We start from the raw sequence: 23,539 nt of genomic DNA on the forward strand, positions 1-23,539 counted from the left end.
GTTTTCCGTTATTATTGTAGGAAAAAACTAGTGTTTAAGTAATTTATCAATATAGAATCGACATATTAATGGAGAGAGGGATAGCAAATCCTTTAAATGTGTCATGTTGGCTATGTTGTAAACTGAATATATTTTGAGATTGTAAATATCTGTTTGAACTGATTGATAGCAAGTTGATCTTTTGGCTCAGAAATTATTTAAAAAAAACCACATTCAGTAATTGATGCACTAAATGCAATGCAAGTTTCACTGCACATGCAACCATTTGTAACATATTTCAATTTATATGTCGTTTCAGAAACTGATTACGAGTCATCTGTAAACGCTATTCTGTAGCTAATCATTAAAGTAAAAAAACACAACTAAAAAGTGTTTGATTGTGTGTGTGTGTTGGTTTGTGAGTAAAACATGGCTTATTATTCTCTTTGAAAAGACAGCATTGCTCTTTGTTAAAAGAAATTGAGAATGGAAATTGTGAATGTGTCACAGAGACAACAACCCGACCAAAGAACAGACAACAACAGAAGGTCGCCAACAGGTCTTCAATGCAGCGAGAAATTTCCGAACCCGGAGGCGTCCTTCAGCTGGGACATAAACAGATATGTATACTAGTTTAGTGATAATGAAGACCGTTTAGTGAAATACAGAATCTTGTCCTACATCTTTGGTAGAATTTTTTTGTCATTTACATCATGTTGCTATTTATCTATTAAAATCTATAATATTGCATTAAAGATGTTGAAATTAGATATAATTGATCAGGTTAACGCCTTCAACTTATATTTGTTATCACGTATCTGCTTGGTTGCTATCAATTTATTTTTCTTCTTTATCTCTTTTGGTACAGATAGACTTAGTGTAAACAAAAGAAGACATGCTGCTATACACGGCTCATAGATGTGACATGTGATAAAATTGGTATTCGATGCTTGAACCAATATATCTATACATTAACAATTTTAAAAGATAGTGTCAATTTTTCTTTTTACTGTTTATGAAGAAAAACAACGAAAAACTCAAGTTGGAAGTTACACTTTTAATTTTAAAGTTACTAACACAAAAGTATTAGTTTTAGAATGGTTGATTCTTTAAAACTTCAATATCATTGAAATTTCCTCAATTGTAAGACTAAACAACGCATTTTAACGACAAGGTATATGATTTGTTTTGTAAACAAATAATGACAACACCCCAGTATTTGTTTCTCTTTTAGGGTCACAAAGTTGTCAAAATCTTTTGAACTAGATATTAACTGGGACTAATATACTATATATGTATAATAGTCCCAGATATTAAGAGGGTCTATAGCATATACATTTAAATTTGAGTATTTTACTGTTAGATATTTTTGTAAAACCACAAAGTTATTCAGCACGTTGGAGGAATTTTGATACAATACTGCACTATTCAAAGGTAACAGTGTGTATGCTAACAAAAATGAATTCTTGGGTATCCGAAAGACGAAGCATAGTTTTACTTTCAACAGAATTTTGTTCTGGGTTACCGATGCCTTTCTTGTGCAGTTAGGTGAATCATACTCAAAGTTAGCATAAATGTTTTTAAATATGATTAAAAGTTTGCTGACAAGTTTAGAAATAACCCAAATCATTGTAAAAACGTTATAAGGCAGAATTTTAGGGTATGGCGCTATGACTCTCAGACGATAAATGAATAAAAGACTTTTCAAAAATGGCCATTGGGTACATCTTAATTTAGAGGAAATTGCCCCTAGTGCTTTTGTAAGAGAAAGAATACCTTCCCATTTAATACTGAGCTTAAAGAGAAGAAAAAAATCTGATGAATCATGCATTTTTATTTCAATATTTTGTAAATAACGTTTTCAAGACAGCTGTGAAAAATGTGTATTTTACGTGATGACATTTAGATATATAATTTCATTACTGCACCAGAACACAAACTGTACATAACATTTTCCACTTCAAAACATTTGTATGTAAAGAACCCAATACTTGCACGTTAGTATTCAACTATTCATGCACATTAATATATTGTTCAATATCGTGCTTCGATATGAACATTACAAGCTTTGATTTGATACATAAATTACATACTAGTATTACATACATGTAGATTTATTGAAAATTGTTAACTTTTCAGTTGTACAATTTCAAAGACTGTTGGGTAGTTATTTTTTCTTTTCAATTCGAGTTCATTTAAAAAGTTTGTTACACATAAACCATTTTTTTTATTTTAGGTAAAATAAAAGCAAGTTACTCTTTTGACAGTCTTATTTTCAATTGTATTCTCAAATCATTATTAAAAGAAAGTTGCCAAAAACAGATGCAGTATCGTAATACATAAAGGCAACAGTAGTATACCGCTGTTCAAAACTCATAAATCCATGGACAAAAAACAAAATCGGGGTAACAAACTAAAAACGAGGGAAATACATAGAATGTATGTATTGTATGTAATACAAATGATTGAATATGTTGAAAACCGACACCCTACAAAGTTTCAATGATCATCTGTATCTTATTTAAATACATATCCAAAGCACTATCTTTATGCTATCTTTCTTTTAAAAATAAATTGTAACTATTGAATCGAGAAAATATGTTTTTTCCTGAAATCTTTAGAATTTTATAGATAAGCACTTCAAGGACGAAATACCTTTGTCAATCTGACGATGTTGATTTAAAAAAAATGAAAACATTGAATCTATTTTCTTTAAACCAAGGTCAAGCATATATATTTCACAATATGGTTAAATGATTTTCTATCATTACAATATGATTAAATGAAAAAATCAAATAAACAACCTATCAAATCTAAAAATAAAACTTTTTTTTTAAATTACAAAACACATAAAATCAAATAATGTTTGAAATGGACAATTTTAAATGTTTTCCCGTTTGAATGGTTTTACACTAGTAATTTTGGGGCCCTTTATAGCTTGTTGGTCGTTGTGAGCCAAGGCTCCGTGTTAAAGGCCGTACTTTAACCTATAATGGTTTACTTTTAAAATTGTTATTTGGACGGAGAGTTGTCTCATTGGCACTCACACCACATCTTCCTATATCTATTGTCAAATGGCCATTGTCAATTGTACTTAGTATAGAACCATGTTATCGCTCATCGATAGAAAGTGTTTTCAAAAATTCAGACTAGTTGTCGTTATTGCAGTTAATGTGTTTATTGATATAGTTATTGATTGTGGGGGGTTAATTAAACAGCTAAACTGTAATTGTAAACTGTAAAAACATCAAGAATGGGACGAAATAAAACAAAACTTCATTCAAAGTTTGCATTTTTTGCCCTTGTATGACAATATTAGATATTACTTTTGAACTTCAATGAAAAAAAAATGATAAAAAAACTTGTGTTTTAATTTTTTAAGATATAATAACGTCATACAGTATACGTGCCTCTGAAAGGAAAGACGTCTATGTATTGTATGAATAAGCGTGATTTAACATGTAACAGTTTGTTACATGAATGTCTTACTGTCTCTTCCCCGCCCCTCTTGATACTAGAAAAAAATATAGGAATTCACTTTGGTTCAATGAGTTAAACTGCTGTTTTCATTGGACATATCTCCTATTTTATCTTATTTCATAGTTTTACAAGATGATATGCTAGTTGTTTTATAGGGTTTTCATATACAATGTTTGTATTTATAATGGTTTTTGAAGAAAAGTAGAACTCTTCAAATATACGATAAATTTATTTAAATTGCATTGTTATTAAATTGTTTCATAAATATATAATCATAAAGTTTTCTTTGTCTTAGTACAACTTAATGTAAGATTTAAAACTTAAGCTATAATTTTTCAATTATTAAGTTTTTACGGGTTTTACAGTCATTGTTACACATCAGACCAATATTTAACAATTATTTCAACGTAAGAGGTCAGGATGATGTCAAAACAAAATGAGGTATAACTAAAAATTGACAAAAACTGACCTGGTTTGCAATTGTTCTTACAGCATCTTTGTTTAGTCAATATAGTTAGACCGCTTAAAACAAAAATCTTTTTCAAATACGTGACAGATGTCCTATTTCTTTCTTATTTGGTATGAAGCAAACACTTGAAGGAAGTTTGCCCTTCAATCAGGTCTTCTAACAGTGAAATAAAAGCATAACGTACAATCCTTTATAAAGTATTGCAAACAACTCACTGTCAGAATGGTAAATCAAATAATACAACCGTACGCATTCCTAACACAAAACGTAAACATTTCCTTAGTGATTAAGTGTGAATTCTTTCTTTTCAACTTGTTAATTGTTGATTGTAGAATGGACGTGTGTCTTTTAGTAATAAAACCATTCATCTTCAAACGAAGTTAAAACAGGTAAATAACGTAATAGCAGGATATTTCTAACCAACACCAAAATTCTAACACAAGTAAGCTTTATATTGTATCTCAGAAACTAATTAGTTTGTTGTGTTTAAGATGTCTTTCGATGAAAAATTTGTCAATAACAGGTAAACAATGCAGTAATTTGAAAGTATGAAGCACTCACTAGCATTTCTAGTGAACAAGAGTATACAAAGAATCACCTTTCGTGAATTTTATCTTCTGATTTACCAATTTCCAATTGTATGATTTATCAATTTCAAAACATTTGAAAAATGAGATTAGCTGAAACCTAAGTTTACAGTATTTATATTTCATGGATTCATTTAAATTTTTTCAATAGACCTTATCTATTAGAAGAGTCAATATTTGGATTACAATAATTAAGAACTCGAGCTGAATATTGGTAATTTAAAGATAACAAGTAAATACGAGTTGCATTTGTAATTTTATTGTGGTTTTATTCAAATTATGGCTGAAAAACTCGATGGGATATATCTTATTCAATGTATTGAATTCGACACAATTCTATAGATGTTTTTGGTTTTGATTTGCATTTATTCTTTGCCTCTAAATAAACAGAAAATAGCTTTTATTTCACAGTTATCCTGTTATTTTCTTTGATAAATTGTTATACGCTTCTATCGTGCAGCTTATGTCACATTTTTCTTTTTTTTATATTATCATTTCATCATGTAACTTATGTAACATTATGTGAACTATTTAAGGTTTGGATTTTTTTAGGAAAGACTTAATCTTTTCGTAGATATCTAAAAATGACAAGGTCATCAGAAATGTGTTTCATTCTTTGAATTCTTTTAAAAACGAGGTCAATACTGCAATTGAAATTAGAAATCTGGAGATTGAAGATATTCGAAGAATTAATTGAAATGTGCGACTGACAATTTTTTTTTATCTAGTATATCTTAAAATTTTAAGTGCCTAAGGTGCTACGAACAAATTCCAACGTAAAAAAATCAGTCAGTTTACGCAGGTTCAAACAACCCCATCTCAAGAATTTGCACTCAAAATAGTCAGTAACTCATATAATGAAATAATTTCTAACTTCATACCAGCCTTGTAAAAGTTTTTTCCAGCTAAATTTATTCCGTTGTTTAAAGTTATTTTTGTTTATTTGTACTTTACGAAGTTCTGCATCAGAAACGTGGTGATACCATCATGTTTATTATCCATTAGAAACACACGCTTCGTTTCCACAAATCATTCATTAATAAGATGTTATGTATTAAAGAGATTACATACACATCAAACCATTTTTTATAAATATTAGTTATAATAAACGAGAAAAATTAAGTTTGTAATATAGCTAAATACATTGAAAAAAAATATTTGTTGAAAAAAATCACTTGACAATAATATCAAAATTAAAAATTAAAAATTAAAACTTACATGAGGATAACTATAAGAAATTTCCAAGTAAGCGTCTCTCTCTCTCCCTGTTTCAAAACCATTAACTTCTCTGCTTTCAGCAGATTATAAAAGAAGCATAATTTCATGAAATCGATCACACCAAACTGCCAATCAAACTGCGCCTGAGAGAACCGTTTATATTGTCAATACTTAATGGTAACTAATTTCTCTAAAATGCTGTCAAGACGAGGCTAATAGGAAGCCGTATTAATAATTGCGGTGAATTGTAATTTTACTGTTACAAATAACACCTTTTAATCATTTGCTGACAAATAATTAATAAGGATTTGTTTCTATGTTTATCATTCATTATTAGTTTTATGTAAAACTATACAATTTATTGGATACAATATTAGATGAAACAAAAGCTTTCAATATCTGTTTCAGGGCTGTTTACAAAATCAGATACTTTATATAATGGATAATATTGATGATGTCATCAGCTAAACAAAAATGTTAACTTATTATTAAAGAGGTTTAATGTTTTAGTATGAAAAATTGATGTTCAATAATCATACTAATAATCAGTATGATAACAATATCATATTGTTTGTTGACAATGAAATATTATAAAATAATTTTATTTAAAAAAAACTCAAAACTTTTTACCTTTGAAAACTACAAAGAATAAAGAGTAAATGTATCAATAAGTTAATCTTCCAATTAAATCAATCCGTTTAATAAATAGAATACGACTATTCTGAACAAATGATAGTGGACCAATAATTATATTTATAGAGAGTATCTTTAATTAGTTACAATGTATATAAAGGATGTTGTTTTCAATAAATAGATATCAATCAATCGTATAATAGAAAACGAAAGTAAATCAATTCCTGGTTACATTTCACAATACGTCAGTAATAAAAGCACTGTCATTGACCACAAAAGGAGAAATTGTCACAATAATGCAGTTATAATCTAAGTTTATATGGTCCAAGTAGAGAAATTGGTACAAAGATTGGCTTAGCATTAGAATAAAATCCGATTTATTTGTATAGTTAGAAAGTTAGAGAGAAAAAAAGCAGTATACCGATGTTCAACACTTGTTATTCCATCTTTAAAACACAAATCAATGTAAATGAGGGAATCACATAAAATACAAACGGGACAAGACTTGATGTATCGGAAGGGAAGTTGCTCCTTCTCTGCATATATCACCACTCATGTGAATAAACTCATCATAGATAATAGGACTAAATTTAGTATATATGTCAGACGCGCGTTTCGTCTCATCAGTGACGCTCGAATCCGAAAAAGTTAAAAAGGCCAAATAAAGTACGAAGTTGAAGAGCATTGAGGACCAAAATTCCTAAAAGTTTTGCCAAATACAGCTAAGGTAATCTATGCCTAAGGTAGAAAAGCCTTAGTATTTCAAAAAATTTACAACCATAAAAAAAAGTCGTAAATAAAATTATCATAGATACCCGGGTTGACATTTTATATTTATGCCAGACAAGCGTTTCGTCTACAAAAGACTCATTAGTGACCAATCAGTGACGCTCGAATAAAAAATATTAAAAAAGTTTAATAAAGTACGAAGTTGAAGAGCATTGAGGACCAAAAATTCATATGAGTTTTGCCAAATACAGCTACTGTAATCTACTACTGCGGTAGAAACGCCTTAGTATTTCAAAAAGTAATAGCACTGGGATAAGAATTAAAACTGTTTTTTGAATAACAAGGTGAGTTTGTTCAAAGAGAGGTTCAACAATATGATGAGACCGATAATTATTATTTATAAAAGGACTGTTTATCGAGGTTTAAGGATAATAATTTAGTTTACATCTATGGAATACAAATAAATTTGTACAAACATGAAAACGTGCACATTGTCATGCAAACTGTTCAAATAAAGAATATTGGATACTATGTGAGTTTAATTGGAAATCAGATCAGAAGGTTTTGTGACCAGGAGTCGTTTTCACAACGAAATTTACGACTAAGATTGATTGTAAGTATACTGCATTATTCATGACTTACAATCAATCTTAGTCGTACGTTTTGTGTTGTAATCGACTCCAGCAGGTACGTATTTCCCCAAAACCAGAAGTCGACATTAACTATTCTATTGTGTTTATCTTCGAAGGCTGTCCATCGCCAAATTTCAAAAAGGGAAAAATATCGTCATTTGAACGAAACATTCCTGTTTCTGTTTGAATCCTAAAATCAACTCCGGAAGGGTGTTTGACGATTCGTTTAAGAAGAGGATATTGGAGAAGAACTATAAAGAAGCTAGTTTCTTTAATTAATTTGTTTGTACTATAGTATCTTCTATATTATGATTGTTTCGTTGAAGAATGTACTATTTAAACAAAGAAAGGGATTACTATTTTTTTTTATGCAGGAAAATCAATGATTTGTATAAGAATATAATTTATGTTATCACAAAAAAAAAAATTCTTGTCATTATTAAATTGTTTTAGTAAATTTTCTTCTTTAGCGTCTGTATGAGCTAGAACTAACAAACAATCGAGTGACTTTCGACATTTCAATCCGCAAAAACAACAAATTTATTATGTTATTGATAACAACGCAGTGATAATTTCTACTTCAGCGTATTTGTTTTTTGAACTAGTGTGTGATCCAACACGAATTGACATTTGCACGGACAAACAAGGAAAATACAAATACGTAATGAGAAATTTGAACTAAAGCAAAACAAAGACACAACGAAATAGAATGTAACAAACGGATTTCTTTATCTCTATGTTTTTTCTTCGTAAATTTCACAAACATTCAATTGAAGAAGGATATATAGACACCTCTTCAACATGTTTGACAAAAACATCTTTTTAGGATTCCTAACATTAATTCTTTCTACAGGCAGGAATGGCATAAGGAATTATATGAGTAGGTATATTAAGACATTCACGGCAATCCGTTGCAGATTCTTTAAATTCTACTGCAAAACCCTCTTAGACCGTCTTGTAAATTTACAGGTACTACGCTTAACACTACTATCATAATCCTCAAATAAAAAATTGAATACACCGTCTCATCAAAAAGTGCTTTTTTATTCAAAAATTGGAAACGTAGATACGTTCCTTGCATTATGTCTTTAACAAGCTGCCTTTGTGAAGAACTGCACAGATAACCAAAATAAATACAATAAAGGTGATATCATCAAAATCTTTTTTTGTCTACAACACATTTGTTGAAATGATAAGATTAAATGGGACCTGTTTCTAAACTCACTATTCTTAGATCTTATGATTCCCGAAAAACAGCCTTATATGAAAGTAAATTTACCGATTGTGTCCTAATCCTTTTTGTGACTTGTAAACTGAGTGTGAAATTCCATGACAGGCGATGTATGCTTAGCAGGAGACGTTCACCATGCCGAAGCACCGATCTTGTTCTGTTTATAGTTTATTCAGTTATCTCAGTTTGTGATTGTTACTTTGATCTGTATTATTAATCGATTTATAAGATTTAAACATTGCGAAACTACTGTTGCCTAAGTGTTTAGTCAAAACTTATGCCAAACTTAGTCCAAATAATAATGACGTCTTAAAATGCTATTTTAAATGTTTGCTTTGACGCCTTCCTGTCAATGTAAGGCGTTAAATAAAAATATATATAATAGCCTTTAAAGGGTCATAATTATTTGGACTAATGCCGAACCATGCATGGAACGAAGGTTTTATTTGAACATACAAACGTAGTTACACATTATCAATGGTCAATCTCTTGTTGAAGATGGATACCAAAACTAAAAGCAAGCAAAACAAACATTACGAAGATTAACCAAATTTTGACAAGTCTCAGTTTAATTTTAATGAAAATAAGTTTTGAGCTAACTCGGAATACAGTAAAGAAGAAGGTTCAGGAAGACCCCTTTTTGGCCCCAAAATTAAACAGTCTGCCCTTACCGGACCTACTCCTTTATAACTCTTATGATACTCTTAAATATGAACTACCATTCAGTCAATATCATCGCTTGATTTGACACAGAATAAGTAAGAGAGTAAATATCTACCGGGATCTTAAATTTTTTAAAAGGGGCTTAATTAAAAAAAAAACACCCATTAAACTAAATGATAAAAGGGAAGATTTGTGCTCTCGTAAAACTGGTTGAATATCACATCGATTAAAATAAATAACTACTAGTATGTGAAACACAAATACAGTCCAAACATCATTACACCGTATACTTGTTATTGAACAAACCACCGTTATAACTTCAATAGTACAAGACGAGGAAGTGTTTTCTGGTACATGTTAACCATACGACGTGATGCAAAAGAAAAGCAATCCATCAATCATTATTCAGAGGTTAGTGGTGTTCGATGACTTGAGATTATGATAATGTGAAAATGGATTATATTCACCCACTTCTATAGAGTTAATAAAGGTCCACCGACGAAACATAGGGGGTTGACAATTGTGTTTAAGGTATTATGTGAGAATTTAAAACACCAATTCCGTCATCATCCGTAACTAATTAAAATACAAGCAAAATAGTTTTATTATATATTATAAGGAAATGAACGAAGTTTGCAGTCCTCTCAGATCGACGACCTTTTATATTAAGCATGCATGCAAGCCTGTGTATTCTATTATACATATAGAGAAACCATAATAGCGAAAAAATATCATGGCGATTACACATTTTGATAAAACGTACTAAAAGTTCCAGTACTAGAGGAAATTCGAAATCAAAAACATAGACCGCAACGAAGTTTGTTTGATTTCAAGTAAATGAGGATCACAGCTTATTTATTCAAGTCTTTTGAATTAATTTTATTCTAACTTTACATACAAATGCTTCCGAATACGATATTTAACGTACACAATGGATATTTTATATTATAGTAAATAAAATAAATACTTCCCAAAACGGTTTCCAAGATTTCACAGAATATTTTATTTGATCAGCATATTTTCAATTAAGAATTCAGCTCGCAATTTTGACTTGTTGAAATCGTTAAATGTGACACGGTTCACTGTTGCATATAACTAAACCTGAGTAACTTTCAAGAAAAATCAAATCTTTATTCAATATGAATTTCAGTGAATAGTTTCGTTCAAATATGTTTTAAGTGTCATGCATTCATCATTAAAAGAAAAGATGGCAATTGATATTAAACTTAAAGGAAACGTGAAATCCATATAACTACTTCAAAGAACACTAGATCTTCCATTCTGTCGTGACGGTCGGACATTCTGTTGAATTCCATTGACATGAAATGCTTTATAACAGCATCTTGTAGGCATATGCTGTGTATAGAGATACGTTATCTTCTTTGCACGACTATTTACACAGACTGTCGTAAAGTAAGACTTTAATTCCGGATCAATGTATCGAGTCAGGCAGAACGGAAACGACTTATTTAATGGTGGAAGTCGGCACAGTTCTGTTTAAGTACAAAACCAAGATATGAACATGCCAAAAATAAATTGAATAGTACACGACATGGACACACACGGAATGTTACGTTTGCTGTATAAACGCATTAAAGACCCATCGTGTTGTTATACAAAACAGAAGAATACAGAAGTGACTTGGAAGTTTCTCAAAATCCGAATGACAATTTTATGTTTTTGTATAAAAATTAAAATAAAAAAAATACTGAACTTAGAGGAAAATCAATTCGGAAAGTCCATAATCACATGGCAAAAACAAATAACAAAACGTATCAAAAACGAATGGACAAGAACTGTCATATTCCTGACTTGTATATACGATTCAATAGTTGTTTAATGATTCTCAAATCACGTTAAACTTATTTTTTTATACAGACCAAGAAAAAAGTTCTAATTTGAAAGAGAACATGAACTCCAAATTGAGCAGGACCAGACAGAGCAACTTAGTCAGCGTAAACGTATATACAGTATCTTTTTTATTACACTTTTGTTCATCATCACAATCATAATGATTAGATTTTTGCAGCTCAATCTTAAGTTTTATATGTAATGTTGAATGAACTTTTGTTTGAAGGTCGATTATATGGAATTTTATGTCTGTCACATACACATGGTCCGTGATAGATTTTTTTCCACGTTTTATTCGCATCTATCTATTTGATTATATCTATGGTGTTTTCCTTCACAATTCATGGAGATGATAAATGAAATGTCATTGATACCCGTGTAAATGTAAGAGAGTGATTATTTTAAAAGGATAAGTAATTGGCATTATAAACTGAATTCGCACATTCTTGGAAGTTGCAATTAACATAGTAGACCTGAATTAAAAAAAAAAAAACTTTTTTATTAACCTCAGATAAACCTTATAGAGTGGTGGTGTAACGAACAGAGCTGAGCGTTCTGAACAGTAGCCTACATAAAATATTATTTCTGCGACTAGGCATATACAACACGTATCAAAGATATTATTTACCTAAAGCTTCCCCCCCCCCCCCCCCCCCCCCAATGTAGGATCACGTACACGACCAAAGTATTATTAATAAGTTGTATATGTAACATCTAGCATACTTTAACAATAATTAATATATCAAGTATTGTGATGACCATATGGGACTTAACTTGAGTAAAATAAATATTTAATGTCTTAATAATCAATCGTAGGTGTGAAAATATAATAACATATAACCATTATTCACACATATGTTTTATATAGATATCTTAATTATCACTTAAATACACGAAGTCAATATCATACACACATTGTTTTGTTAATCAAACAAAACTCTACTTGACAATAAATGAATATTTTTTGTCACCTTGCGATAATGGATGTAGAAATAATAATACATATAATTAATTACTTGACACTATCTGTAACAAAGCAGGAAAAATAATTAGATTCACACTTTTCATTCAACATTTACTTGGCTACCTTTAATTAATCCAAAACAGATCGCAACTTCATTACATTTACAATAATGGTATGTTTGTTAATTTCATTGAGCGAACTAAAAGATGGTCATAAAGGGGAGGTTTCCAGATTTTACTATAATTGAGGTCTATTTGGGTTCGATAAGTTCTCCAACTTTGTATTGGTTTTGAATCTTAAAATTCTTTGACCTTGATGTTCACTCAAAATACGTTCATTGTCAAAATGTTTTATAAAATGACTTAATTGAAGGCCCATAAGAAGTTTCGAGTTTTATACTGTCAATAATTTTTTGGCGGATGTAAAGGTACACTACCTTTTAGACAATTTTATATAAAAAGAGAAATGAAAAAACTACCGAACATCAAGGGAAATTCAAATCGAAATACCTTATCAAAAGGCAAACTAGAAACCTTAAACCCATTAAACAAATTGAGAACAACTGTCATATTCCTGATTTTGAACAGGCATTTACTGATGCAGACAATGGTGGATTAAACCTGGTTTTATAGCTAGCAAAACATTTCACTTGTATGAAACTCGCATTAAATTACCTAATACTCAAAACAATCTGTCAACACAAAGAACAGGAATAATAGGTAAACACTGTCGAAAAAGGGGTACATAAGTCAACAAAGTGGTACAATCTTAATCATTATAAAAACAAACAAATATGAAAAAACACTAAAAAATAGATGATTTTCATTTCATATTGTTGATTATCCAATTTTAGATGGTTACGTTCTATTGTCACCTTTTTATGGTGTTAGTATATCTTAACTTGTTAGATTCGCTCGTGTGTGTTAGATTTTAACGAAAGAGATATTTGTATTACTGAAAAATTAAGGTTAACACCAGGTTAATGGTGACATCGTACTCGGGCATCTTTTAAACTGTGTGTTACTATGCGTATTGTTTTGTGTTTGTTTTCCTACATTGGCTAGAGGTGATAGGGGGGATTGAAATCTCACAAGCGAATAAAACTTGTCTTTTAACTGTAGCAAACGAAGCTCTCAATTGTAAATAAAAGGCTGTTTCGACACTTTTGCCAGTTGGTATACGATATGAAAAAATTATAATTACTGCTGCTTTTAATTTGTACAAATGAAACTATTTTTTCGGGTCAAGTTCAATAACAAATTCAGATTTACATCTTAGGCATTTACGATAATAAATAGAGTCCCTAAATTTTCTACCAAACATTGGAAGTTATTGGAATAAGACGAACAATTACCCTGCGACTTTTTGGAGAACTCATGATATTTGAGATTTGAACAAGTATTAAAAATTGATGTTTCCTTTAAATCTACATGTAGATATTGTAAATGCATTAACTATTCTAATGAGGGATCACTAAAATCATATGTTTTAAATAATATGAATTTGTGAAACCAATAACAATGATTCGAAATAAAACATACACATTAAAGGGATGATTAAATTTATTTTAGAATGCACAGTATCTTTGATATTAAATCATTAAATTGCCTTTATTTTCGGATTTATTACATGATTAGAAATGTAAAGTTTTTGGATGAAATTGAGATTTAAAAAACGAGTGACATTATCAATATCGCATGATAAAGGTAAATACATTTGAGTCGTGGTTAAGTCTACTAACCTGCTTGACAGTCAGTACATCATTTGATAAGAACCTTTTACGTTAATCATACTCATTACTTATACGGCCTTATATATTTACTGGACATTGTAATAAGTTGTTTTTATTGTTGTTTACCAGCAATTCCACGATATTAATTCTACGAATTTTGTTGTTGTTACAAAATGTTTACAAAGAGGGATTACGTCTGTGTTCTTCAATAACCTCCGTGCTTGGATTAGAAAACCCCCTAAAAAGGTCATAGTTGGTGTAAATAAAATGAAACATTGGGTACATGTCCATGAGAAAGCAAACATAAAACACAAAAAACTAAACGACATGAGTTCAAAATGCGTATAATTCGTTTAAGATTTATTTCTGTTCAAATTGCAAAATCTCAAATAAATTGAGACAAACACTGGAAAGATCTCCAACGACTGAAATGTTTGCCTTCGTTCCTGTTGATGGTAAATTACGAAATGCGTTTCAGACGCATATAATTGATAATTTGTAAGGTTATTTTCCTTTTTCACTTCCTTTATCTATCTGATGGGATACATAAACTACATTTTTGTGGAGGTACATGATATTCTAGTTTTTTTGGGGTCATTTCTTTAAACCTTTCATTTCAAAGAACAAAATTACTGATATAACTTATTTAGATGGATAATTCTCAATACAAAGGAGACAAATAATATTAGTTAACAATATATCATCAGTTTATTGAGGTATAAAACGGACAACATCGGATAGAGGAATCATTTAAATTAACTTGACCTCCACAATCAGGAAAAGTGGAACTGTTCAAAGTATATTGAAAGTTCAATTTTAGTATCAAAGTTCTCAGCAACATGAAGAACATGACGTATGCTTATTAATCTGCAATCATATCAGTATCGAATAATCAAGTAAATAGTGATTAAATGTAAAAGAAACAACCTTCCGGAAATTTGGCATGATAAAACGTTTAGGAGCCAAACCAGTAACCTTCGTTGAACAACATTCAATGTAAGGTGTCAATTAATATTTAAAACAACTGATACCTGACAACAACAAAAACTGGTTAACCAAAGATTGTCGGATTTTACCTTCTATATGTGTTTATGAGCAGCTTATGTTACAGATAGGTTAAAGAATAAGACACAACACCTTTTAGCAAATGAGCAGGTGGCAGAAAGATTTGTACGTGACGGGTAGTTTAGATACTCTCTGTGTTATAAATTGTATGGAAGGGCAAAACGTTGATTATATTTGCGCGTACCATGAAATATTTTTTCTTACCATACCAAAGGGTCGACAAAAGTTGTTTCAGAACCTGAACTGATTATATTATTTTTGTTTTTTTGCCACCATTGTATGACAATACAATGTTTATGATCAGGATTATGCACAGTTAACATTAACTATTTACTTTCACATCATTTGTTTACTTGGCGACGTTAAACAGTTTTTATGGCTTGATAGTCTTTTTTGTACACAACTGTGACTCTGGACAGAATTGGAATTACAAATAGGGAAATACAATTTTAATAAATACCAGTACATAAAACTCAAATGCATACTTAGACCCTAAACATCTATCGCTATATGTGAAAATAAAACTATAATGAATTTTCATTTTATCGTCACACGGTTAGCAACAGTAATAATTTAATTTTAAGAATCGTCTAATCTACATTTTTTACGTTTCCTGTTATTCATGCTGTCCTAATAATTCTAATATCAACGAACGGGAAATAAGTCATAAATGTAACAAATTAAAACAGAAACAACCAATGCAATCAGTAGAAAACAGATAACAAAACAAAAAAGACAGACACAGTGTATATATCTTACATACGCAACGAACAAAGGAGGATGAATTGATCTCAAAGAGAAATATTTATGTGAAGAAAAGGTCATGAGAACACTAATTGATATTTAGCCATACACGGTAATGATTAAATGGAATCGCGATATTGAATGTTATGTTTTTCTTCTCACCTCACCAGAACATTCATTTTTGTTATTGGATATTTCTTAAAATCGGTATATGATACGTTTTCTACGATGTGTTTTGTGTACTGTTTTTTCTGGCTTTTAAAAAAAAATAGAATCAGACATACCGTTGTCAGTTAATGTTCAACGTACGAGTTTAAATGTCCCTTTGGTACCTGTTGCCTTTATTTTAATTCGATTTAGGTGTATCAATAAAATGTGTAAACTGATTAGCCCATTTTTGTTGGTCCCGTGACTTCTAAAATAAAAATAAAAATAATCGAAATAAAGTAGTATTCTTCAGATGTTCATAATACATAGGTCTTTCTGATATATATTCCTATAGTTTTGAGTTTGTCTCTTCCGCATTGCATAAACATTTCGAACTGCATCCATTATATGCAGGACTTGGGAAAAGACCGTCGAAATAGAACTCCTTTATGAGCTTGGAAATAAACGTCAAAAAAAAAATACGAGCAAAGAGGGATGTTTAACGTCAAGAGAGTTTATTTACAGATGTTAAAGGTGGATACAACCTTGTGTCATTTTGTGTTTTCTCTGTAAGTATACAATATCCGTTTCAGATGAAACTGAGCTAGAAGATACAAAATCACGATACTATGGCGTAATACATGTTTTATAGCCTATTTATTGCAATGATGTTTTCTGGTCTGTCCCGCTTCAGGTTAACGTTTTTGGTCGAGGTAGATTTTGATGAAGTTGAAGTCCAATTATCTTCAAAACTAAGTATACATGATACTTATGACATTATTGTTGGAAATCACACACAGAAGAGAACGTTAACGTAACGTGGCGTTATTGTGTAGCCAACGTCGTTTACTTATGACCTTATCTTATACTTCAGTCATCAATTCTAATTCATACAGTTTAGACGTCTTTCCTATTACATATCCAGTTTTAGTAAAACCGATTTACGATAATTATCTTTCTAATTTTAATGCCAGATTATAGTTTTTTCCCCATTTATATGGTCCACTTAACATAGAAAATGATAATACGAGTGGGACATCCGTGTACTTGAGACACATTCTTGTTATTGATACATTAATTGAGATTACATTATATAGATAACAAAATGACTTCAAATTGCCAGATGATACCCTACTGTTCTTAAATTATTTTCATATCTTTCTGAAGTAACTTACGAATTCAACTTTGTAGCGTGTCCTTATGTTAAATATGTATCTTTTATACTACCCCCTATGACAGTTATAAAGGTAATAAATACATATTCTTCTCTGTTTTGTTAAAAGTAGACATAAAACAATTGAAGTGAAAATGAGATATTAGATTGGGAAGCATAATTATGTAAGGAAATTCAAGAAAGAAATCCCCACAAAGGTTATTACTGTATGATCCAGGCTATATACAAAGTCATGAATATTTTATATTCATGGTTTGTGCAATATTACGTCGACATGTATACAGCAATAGTCAGCGGATGTCAAATATATATGAATAGGCACCCTAGATAACAAACATTATATAGTTATTGTATTCATAGTAAACTTTCTAAAAAATACCTGAATTTAATAACGTTGCTAAAGAGGTATATTTTTTTTAGAGCCTTAAATGAACTTTTCTTTTAAAAATGTATGTTTCAAATAAATCTTAGCTGGAATGTGTCTATACAATTTACTAGGAAGTAATCTTCACAAAAATTAAAGCTCTATAAGCCATGATGTATACAAAGTCATGAATATTTCTTGGCAGTTTATTTTATCTCAATTATGATTTTTCCCGTAAAGTGTTGCTGTTCAATATTTACCGATACAATTCACAATATCATTTTTACTGTTATTGTAGTAAATTGGTTAATGTTCGAATGAATTCTTAAAAGCCGAACGTCAACAGCATGCAATTATATTGAAAACATGCGGATCGATTCCTTTAGAGCGGACGATAAAATTTCAGTTACACGTCGTGTCGTATCAGTGATTTTCATATGATTTCCTATTTTAGTTCAATTTATTAGTTTGTTTTGCATATTTTCTTTGCGACGGATCAATGTCTTATGATTAAGTAACATTTCTGCGTTAAGATGACAACTTTGTCTGGTGACACAGACAAGTATCGTGTTACTTACATGATTACAACATATGTCTAACGCTGCGTATAATATGAAGTTTGTTCTTTATGGATTTGGTGTTATTTCTTTTAAAACACTTTATTTTTACTTATACGTTAAAAATGCCTTTCTACAAATGATATTGGTTAACATGAATTAGTTATTGATAGTATTACATCCAACAACCCAGATTGACGACATAAATCTGAAAAGATCCAAATTATGCAACACCGATTTTTATCATTTCCTTTGTACCTAATTCGATATGAGAATGTTTTTCCCCCAAATTTTAACACTGTAAGGAAAAGGGTAATATGTTACAAGGGTATATTTCAAACTTATCAGTAACCCCCCCCCCCCCCCCCCCCAAAAAAAAATACCATTGCTTTATGATTTTCTTTTAGTAATCTTGTCTTTCATTTTTGTTAATATGCTTTGTTTTTATATTCCTTTTTGTGTTTCTTGGTTACAAACGAGGTGGCTCTGTACTTAAACATCCCTCCAATTTGTTATTGTGCCATGGTAAATGTTTTTTTTGCATATATGTTTGTTTTATAGTGATAACGATCAAAACACGATGTTGACTGCTGTAACCTTTTTGGACATTTTTTACCAATCATGTCTGTTTGTTTTGTTCACACATAGTTGTCAATTGAATAGAATTTGATGCGATTTTCATACAAGTGAGAGGTTTAGCTAGCTATAAAATCAGGTTGAAATCACTATTTTCTACATAAGTAAATGCCTGTACCAAGTCAGGAATATGACGATTGATGTCCACTTGTTTGAGCTTTTGATTTTGTCATTTGATTTAGGATTTTCCGTTTTGAAATTTTCTCGGTGTTCAGTATATTTGTGAATTTGCCTTTTTAGCAGCAACGACAGACAAAAGTCAATACTATAAGGAAAACATTCGACCGAGCTAAAAGCTTCCTACCAGCCAGAATTATATTTAACAAAGCGAACCTAATCAGCAAACATAAGATAGAGTAAACGAGTCTCTAATAGACATAAGATAGAAATAACTAAAATAAGATTCATTAATAGTAACCCCACAAAAAACCCCTTAGAAGATGGATAAATAGGAACCCCATAATGAAGAGAGAGCGTTATACGAAATTCATCAACACACATATTTTTGATTTTTAGAAATGCGTATCAACCAACAAACATACGATTAAGTAAAACAATTCATACGCATACACGGAATAAACTCATCATATAGTCATGTGATTACTGAGTTTTCTGTAAGCAATGAAAATTACAAAATCATACATACAGAAATCTCAGTAATCACATGACCAGAGTCACATGGTACAATAAAACAAGTTTAAAGCACATGTCAAATGTTTTTGTTTTCAATGGAAGGCTGTTACACTACTCACACTTACTCCATTGAGAATTTAGATTAAAAAAATCGAAGTAACATAGAGACCTAATCAGTAACTTTTTTGATTATTGGTTCAAAATTATGATAGTCATTATTGAGTTCGTATATATCATAAATTAACATATATGAAGAAATAAATATTTATTTGTAAAAATGAATTTTTAAGAATGATTTTCTGAAGACTGACTATAACTACCAGGGTGAACATTTTTCACCGCAGACGCGCGTTTCAATTAAAAAAAAAATCACCAGTAACGCTCGAATTAAAAATTGAAAAGGTCAAATAAAGTACGAAGGTGAAAACTATTAAAAACCGCCAATTCCGTAAGGTTTAACCTAATACAGAAAACTAATAAAAACACAAACACTACTATACCGACACAATAAGATTGAGTGATATGACCAGCTTTTAAAATGATCTGGAGATTCAATAACTCAAACACTAGATACATACACAAAGTGAGTAACACATAACCATTCAATTATAGAAAATTAAGTTATACGAATTGCGACAACAAACACATGATTTAGTAAATCATATTTGCAACATGGCTTTCATTTTGAATGTTGGCGACCATACTTGCGCAATTTATTTGGTTAAGTGAGGACCTTCATTAACCCTCTCTGTATATGATATGTTGAAACTGGGTTTACATTTGTTACATAAATTCACTCTTATGTGACGATGTTTTGATCAGCAGATCTAACGGAATTATTTAAGTGTTAAACATTTTAAATATATGTGTTGCGTTAACATATCAGATATTTAATAATAAAATAAAGTACACTACAGCTGGCTGTCTTTGGATGTTTATTGGATTTCAAATTGAAGAGAATTTTATTTCTTTTTCTCTTCTAAAACATCAATAAAGATATACAGATTTATTTCTTTTTAACATCAAAGTGGATTTTTATGCTATAAAATACAATAACTTTTAATTTTTTCTCAGTAAAAACTGACAATTTTTGTGTCAAAATTTACTTTAAAAATTAACCTACTTATTGCCAATCTATTTAAAAATTATATTTTTTTAATATAAGGAAAAAAGTGAAAAACAAAACATTTCAAACTACTATACTTAAAAATAAAGAAATTCAACGCTGAAATAATCGTAATCTGATATAACTTGAATGGTGACCAACGTTCATAGTCATATCAAATATGACATGAGTACTACTGTACTATTACATAATAATACGAACAAGTTGCAAGTTGAAATCAGTTTGAATAATGAATAATGAATGTCGAACCAAAATTGTACAAAAAACCTTTACACTCCTACAAATATTCAATTTTTCATCATTAATTCTTATTCGGAGCAGACTTGCTTTTCACATAGAATTGTTGCGGAATAAAAACTATAAACCGAGTTACTTTAACCTTTAGTGTAATAAATATTATTGAGTAATAACATATTATGCACAATTCACCATTTACTCATATATTTGACCACGTAAAAGTAATAAAAAACTACAACTTACCCTTAAGAGCAGTAATTTACTGTTATAAAACGTTCAGAAGATCAAATAGTCTTTTATTTCTTCACAATATTACATCAAGTCCGCTTGACAGACGTTTTAGAACCATTTAATACGGTCGTAAAATAATTTGATCAATATGCTTGTTTTTATCAATTCTGCAACAATTGTAACATATGGAATTTAAGATGAACGAATTGAAATATGTTTTACAAATCCTTAACTCTATTATTATTGATAAACGGCTGTCATAAATATATTTTTATTACATTATTGAAACGATTTATTAATTTGAAACACGACGTTAAAGTATTATTTGTACTATTTTAGTTAAGTCTTATAACTATAAATATGCATGGCGAGTTTTCTATTCTTAGGTATAAAAAATAGAGAAGAAAAGATTTTATTAATGAACAATGTAGAAATCAATCATAACAAGATGTTACCATCTTTAACCTAATGATTTGGGTCATACATTTCATCGCTTGAATTATGTTTTAAGAAAGACGTGTGACAACATAATATGCAAAAACATAATATAATCTGCGTGGGAACTTAAAGGTAGATAATTAACGACGATGATTCATCAGCCTAATCAAAGTGAAAGAAAAAAGGTGGAATACCGACGACAACTAAAGCATCAATGTCATAATGAGGGTGTGAAGGTACAATACCGGCGACAGTTTGAGCATCAATGTCACTATGAGAGTTTGGATATACATCTCTGACGATAGTTTAAACTTAAAATATCAATGCCACAATGAAAGTGTGAAGGTAGAATACTGACGACAGTTAATGCATCAATTTCGTAATGAGAGTATAAAGATATAATACCGATTATAGTTAAAGCATTAAAGGTATTATGAGAAGTCAAACACAGTATAAAAACCAATTTTTGGAGAATATGAAGATAGAATACCGACGACATTCAGAGCAATGAAACCATCATAATCGTAATATGAATGTAGAATACTGACGACACTTAAAGCATCAATGCCAAAATGGGATTGTGGAGGTACAATACCGACGACAAATACAGCATCAATGTCACAGTGAGAGTGTGAAGGTACAATACCGACGACATTATAGCATCTATGTCACAATGAGAGTGTGCAGGTACAATACCGACGACATTTATAGCATCAATGTCACAATGAGAGTGTGACGGTACAATACCGACGACATTTATAGCATCAATGTCACAATGAGAGTGTAAAGGTACAATACCGACGATATTATAGCATCAATGTCACAATGAGAGTGTGAAGGTACAATACCGACGACATTTATAGCATCAATATCACAATGAGAGTGTGAAGGTACAATACCGACGACATTATAGCATCTATGTCACAATGAGAGTGTGCAGGTACAATACCGACGACATTTATAGCATCAATGTAACAATGAGAGTGTGAAGGTACAATACCGACGACATTTATAGCATCAATGTCACAATGATATGGTGAAGGTACAATACCGACGACAGTAATAGTATCAATGTCACAATGAGAGTGTGAAGGTAGATTACCGACGACAGTTTGAGCATTAATTTCATAAAGGGAGTATAAATATAGAATACCAATTATAGTTAAAGCATTAATAAAAAGTCAAACAATGACTGAAAATCATTATTAGGAGAATATGAAATTAGAATTCAGTCGACAGTTAAAGCATTAACGTTAACGTTATGAGAATATGAGAAAACATCATAATCGAAATATGAATGTAGAATACTAACGACACTTAAATCATCAATGTCACAATGAGAGTGTGAAGGTAGAATACCGACGACATTTATAGCATCAATGTAACAATGAGAGTGTGAAGGTACAATACCGACGACATTTATAGCATCAATGTCAAAATGAGAGTGAAGGGAGAATACCGACAACAGTTGAAGCATTAATGTCACCATTACGAGAATACGAAGGTTGAATACCGACGACAATTAAAGCATAATTCTTATGATGAGAATATGAAGGGGGAGAATACCGACAACAGTTAAAACATCAATGTCATAATGGAAGTGTGAAGGTAGAATACCGACGACATTTATAGCATCAATGTAACAATGAGAGTGTGAAGGTACAATACCGACGACATTTATAGCATCAATGTCAAAATGAGAGTGAAGGGAGAATACCGACAACAGTTGAAGCATTAATGTCACCATTACGAGAATACGAAGGTTGAATACCGACGACAATTAAAGCATAATTCTTATGATGAGAATATGAAGGGGGAGAATACCGACAACAGTTAAAACATCAATGTCATAATGGAAGTGTTAAGGGAGAATACGACGACAGTGGAAGCATCAAGGTCATCATTATGAGAATACGAAGGTAACATACCGACGACAGTTAAAGCAGCAACTAAACATTATGACAATACGGAGATAGAATACTGACGATAGCTAAAGCCTCAATGTTACCATGATAAGAA

At 30.6% G+C, this 23,539-nt stretch overlaps 1 protein-coding gene across 2 annotated transcripts in view; it reads right to left on the reverse strand.

Moving 5' to 3' along the window:
• Positions 1-21,203, reverse strand: part of LOC134715625 (G-protein coupled receptor dmsr-1-like) — a 67,769-nt gene extending 46,566 nt beyond the window's left edge. The window contains exon 1 of one of the 2 annotated variants that reach the window (XM_063577930.1): positions 21,095-21,203. The gene's annotated coding sequence lies outside the window, so the exon portion shown is untranslated. Of the gene's footprint in view, positions 1-5,733; positions 5,873-21,094 lie in introns of those variants that run through there. The other variant, XM_063577929.1, reaches the window with a different exon arrangement.
• Between the last annotated feature and the right edge of the window lie 2,336 nt (positions 21,204-23,539).

The sequence above is a fragment of the Mytilus trossulus genome, chromosome 4, assembly GCF_036588685.1.
Source record: "Mytilus trossulus isolate FHL-02 chromosome 4, PNRI_Mtr1.1.1.hap1, whole genome shotgun sequence".
Taxonomy (NCBI): Eukaryota; Metazoa; Mollusca; class Bivalvia; order Mytilida; family Mytilidae; genus Mytilus; species Mytilus trossulus.